This window comes from Amphimedon queenslandica, unplaced genomic scaffold (genome assembly GCF_000090795.2).
Source record: "Amphimedon queenslandica unplaced genomic scaffold, v1.1 AMPQUscaffold_13156, whole genome shotgun sequence".
Lineage (NCBI taxonomy): Eukaryota > Metazoa > Porifera > Demospongiae > Haplosclerida > Niphatidae > Amphimedon > Amphimedon queenslandica.
This window is the reverse complement of record NW_003546608.1, coordinates 14,120-18,924: the sequence shown is the minus strand read 5'-3', so window position 1 is coordinate 18,924 and position 4,805 is coordinate 14,120. Positions and strand designations below refer to the sequence as shown.

The window sequence follows — 4,805 nt, the reverse complement described above, 5'->3', positions numbered from 1 at the left end:
GCCCATACATATTATACTGTGCAGTACTATATATTCCACACAGTGCTACATTTTCCTACCATGCGGTTATTGGAAGTTGTAGCACTGGCGGCGCCTTTGATCCGCCCACGCACCATACTACAAGTACATGTACTTATCTTAGCTTATACAAGACAGCATGTACAGTACTGTAATTCCTTTCACTCTAAATTTTAAGTTTTTATAAATTTTCACTCTAAATTTTAAGTTACAGCCATTTTCAAAAACAAGCCAATTTTCAGAAAAATCTAAAGATGATACATGTACAGGTACATGTAGTATAACACCTAATTACTCCACCCATCTCATAATTGCACCCCCAAAAATGAAATCCTAGATCCACCCCTGACAAGAAATATGTATACATTGTACATGTACATATACACATGTAGTTAGAGTGTAGACTGACCTATGAATAATAAACCCACCATATAATCATTAATGTACATGTACATGTTCATAGTAAAGTGCTGTACATGTATATGCATAAAATCATCAAAAGTTCACAAAGAAATAAAGCTGCCATAAAAAGCTGTACAAAATACAAGTGATTTAAAGAGGAGGACATTACAATTAATACAGTATAGACCTACCATCTTCATCATAATTGCTCATGGTGTCATCAATCCTGTTAGAAAACTCTAGCAGGTTCCAAGTGTCTTTGGGTATTGCCAGCTCTTTTATAATGAGACTGAGAGAGGGAGAAAGGGAGAGAGATGAAATGTAACCTTTACAAGTAATTACAAGTATTGTTTACTCTTAAAAATTCACACCACAAGTCCAAAAATTTGAAACGACCAGTAAAAATAAGATTCCAGTAGGCAATGGCCATCTCAAGATCTGTAGAGAAATAAAAAGTACAAAAGATTTTAATCAATTCATACAATATACATTAAATTATACATGTACATGTACTCTCAAATTTTAGTAGCATCACTTGCAAAATTCCCCCATCAACACGTGTAGATTGAAATCATTGTGTGAAACATGATCTTAATATAGATGTACATGTATTTATAGTATGTCACTAGCCTAGTCCTTTCTGCCTCAGGTTTTTGGCAACATTAAACGTAAACTGGTAGAAATCCTTGAACTGTTGTGAGTCCTGTATCTCTCAATTAATGGTCTCACACCTTTTATGGAGTTTATTGATGGAATCACACCTAAAAGAGGGAGAGGGGGGAGAGAGAGAGAGAGAGAGAGAGAGAGAGAGAGACAAAGAGAAAGAATTATACATTTATTTGTAAAGACAATGTGAATTATGTTTTCATGCTTAAAACAAAACTCATGAAATACAGTGAAAAGAACATGTACAACATAATAGGAGAATGTTCATGTGCAATGAATGAGTCCATCAATACACACACTGCATGTACTGTACCTTACAAACGGAGAAGAGATCCTTCAAAAACCATCAACTGCTTCATCAAAGTAAGTATCACCTAAACACTAGTAATATGTACTAGCACAATGAGGATACAGTAACTGACCATTGGGATCAAACTCCCATATCTCTGAAATGACTTGCATGAATAGGAAGAATTACAATGAGGCTGATTTAAAAACAATCTACAGACATGTAAAATTGTAATTGTATATGTACATGTACATGCAAAATAATAATGTCAATGAATTATAATGTCATGCATCAAACAGGTCTACAAAAGTAACAGTGTGTAATGTACATATGTACATAACACAAAAACAATCATAACTATTAATGAACCTCTCACCCTCAGTCACCATGCACTCCACTCTTGACAGTTTCCCTTTTAGTCCACAATCCACTGACTCTCAACAGCATACCAGCAAACAATAGCTTAATTGATATGTACACTCCTTTATCAATCTGTGAGTCAATAAGAGTTAAGAGAATACATGTACAGTATATACCAGTGAATTGGTAAACCTCCACATGTATATTATAGTCATACATATACATACAATTGAGCCAATAAATATTACACTTGCACACTGTACATGTAGCAACATTTACATGTAAATGCAATAAACATAAATGTACATGTACTCCATGCTGATACTATACATGTACATGTATACTGTACACTGTTTGTTATCAACCGTAGAATATTAAAACTTATTAATTCATTTAGGTTTCAGTATACCAAATTTTAAGAATGTATTGATTATATTAAATAAAATAACAGCTATAGATTTAAATTTATAAAGATACTGTTATATTCTCATTTATAATTTTTCCAATATTGACTCATTGATTCATTATGGTATCATTGTATCACACATACTTGTACATGCACTGCTAGAGTTCATTCAACCAAATCAAGTGTCACTTCATCTTTATCCACTCTCCTAATACACACTTCCCTAAGTCCACTGAGATTGATGGCATGAGTTACCTCTCCACTGATACTAAGAGGACCACCTAAAAATAAAAGGACACTTGATTTGGCACAATTTTTAAGCAACTTTAAAAATTTGTAAAAAAAATCCAAATATGATCAGAATAAGCTCAAACTTTCTACACAACAAAATAGAGAATTATAAAATTATAAAAATAGAGAATTCCCTCTTTGTGATTTTTTGGCTAAATACCCTGTACTAAAGTACCGGAACAAGAGCCTGAGGATGCATGAGGACTACGCCAATATCCTGTGGAAAACCATCATAAAATGGCAGATCAAATTAAGCAATATTCAGGCACAATGTCTAAACATTGTTTGAATGTAATTCAGGCTCAGCATGCACACGTTATAAAATGAAAAAAATCACAAACAAAAAAACCCATAATTTGACACACTTCAAAAAATCTAAAAAAAGGAAAAACTAATCTCACCTTTAGCCTGTACATCTGCAGGAATCTTACTCACTTCCAGTAAAAGATTTCCATTACAATTAATACAATTAGCCTCTTCAGTAATTACTATACCACTAGGTCTTCTTCTACAATGTATAAACATGTCACAGCATTTTATAAACTATGATACGTACCACAAAAATTTCTAGGATGAGTTTTAGCTTTAAAACTTTAGTTTCTGATTAGTATTTGCTGGACAGAAAATCCGCCATTTTTAATTACTGCACTTTTCACCACGCCTACATAGCATCATAAAATTAACTCTTTGTTTATTCAATTTAACTTTAGCTTTTTCAAGTTTTTTGGTGGACGAGACTAGGTTTTTTCCCGGCTACTCTTTTCTGCTCCTTTCTTCCTGCTGTCGTAAGGAATAGTAGCTCCAAGAGTGATACGTTTTATCCAGCCAGACATGGAAGCGTTAGCCACGCTCAAAAAAACCTCTACAATCCTTTCATGGCCGGAGCCTGACTCCCACCAGCCTCAGCCATGACTAGTGACCTCTCCTGTAACCTACCAAACGAGGTAACTGTAATTTAATTTCATCATTTTATCGTGCCAAGGAATATATACATGAATGTGTAAGGAGGATTTACCATTGTTGAAGGGTTGCCAGCAAGGGGACCCAATAGAAGGTCTTGTTGCCATTGCGGGGTATGATAGAAAGCACTCAGAATGGAGGTTGATAATGGCATACCAAATAGCTAGTAATCTTTTGCAAGTTCAGGTTGTGAAACCTATTGGCCATATATAACCAGCCATTTTGGACTATTATGTGTATGGCAGTATGCTCAAATTAAAACCTACCAATCACTAATAACTTAGCACCCCTCTACAACCACCAGCCATACAGTATTATGATTGAAGTACTGAGGCACTGTTATTAATGTTAATTTGTAGGCGACTCCACCAGTTGAGGCAGTTATTCTTGTTCTCTCCTTCATCTGGTCTCTACTCTTGTCCTCTTCCTATGACTGATGGAGGAGCTAGACTAATTGAAGTGAGCAGACATTACACACAAATGCACATTATACTTAATGCATTACATACACATTTACATTTACATGTACATGTACTTACTGATTCTCTGGTGCTACTTCTTGTTATTGATTGCTTTTTTATAGCAACAGCCAAATTTTGCCAAAAATTTCAAGCAGAGAATTCTTAATTTTTTATAACATTTTCTGATACATATGTATGTTTTTATGTTGTGTAAAAAGTTCAAGCCGATTTTGATCAAATTTGAATTTTTTACAAATTTTTAAAGTTGCTCAAAAATTGGGTCAATGTCCCTGTACTATAGTACAGGGGCGTCAGCCAAATTTTGCCAAAAATGTCAATTAGAGAATTCTCAATTTTTATAACATTTTCTGATACATATAAAAGTTCTTATGTTGTGTAGAAAGTTTGAGCTGAATCCGATCAAATTTGGATTTTATGTGAATTTTTAAGTTGCTCAAAATTTGGGTCAAAGTCCCTGTACTGTAGTACAGGGTCGTTAGCTCAATTTTGCCGAAATTAAAAAGTAGAGAATTATCAGTTTTTTAATATTTACTGATACATATGCTTGTCCTTATGTTGTGTAAAGTTTGAGTTGATTCCGATTAAATTTGGATTTTTAATGAATTTTTAAAGTTGTTCAAAAAGCCATGTGCTGGAAAACCTCAAATATAGCCAAACACCCAAATGGATCTAAAATGCTAAATTAATGCACACAATTAAAAGTGAACTTGAGACATTTTTATTCATTTTATTTCTTTGTAATAATTGTGTACCTTATTGTATTGATAATATTGTATCCTCTTAAGGCCCCCATGTAACAGACGCTCCAACTATCTGTTAACCAAACTTTATTCTTAATCAACCCGAAACTCAACTGAGCTCAAAAACCAACTAACAAAAACAAAAACTAAAACTAAAACTAACTCACAACTAACTAACAACACACTTATAT

At 33.7% G+C, this 4,805-nt stretch overlaps 2 long non-coding RNA genes and 1 pseudogene across 4 annotated transcripts in view; 1 reads left to right on the top strand and 2 right to left on the bottom strand.

Annotated features, from left to right (window-relative positions):
• Positions 1–574: 574 nt before the first annotated feature.
• Positions 575–1,935, bottom strand: LOC100639119 (DCN1-like protein 1; annotated as a pseudogene).
• Positions 1,936–2,579: 644 nt separating this feature from the next.
• LOC109584873 (uncharacterized) lies at positions 2,580–3,089 on the bottom strand. Its single transcript, XR_002186208.1, has 3 exons — positions 2,989–3,089; positions 2,834–2,940; positions 2,580–2,649 (listed from the first exon to the last, which is right to left on the bottom strand). It is a non-coding gene; the product is annotated as an uncharacterized LOC109584873 (long non-coding RNA).
• Positions 3,090–3,191: 102 nt separating this feature from the next.
• Positions 3,192–4,805, top strand: part of LOC109584877 (uncharacterized) — a 12,901-nt gene continuing 11,287 nt past the window's right edge. For all 3 annotated transcript variants that reach the window (XR_002186214.1, XR_002186215.1, XR_002186213.1), the window contains exons 1-2: positions 3,192–3,376; positions 3,752–3,851. This is a non-coding gene — a long non-coding RNA (uncharacterized LOC109584877). The remainder of the gene's footprint in view (positions 3,377–3,751; positions 3,852–4,805) is intronic.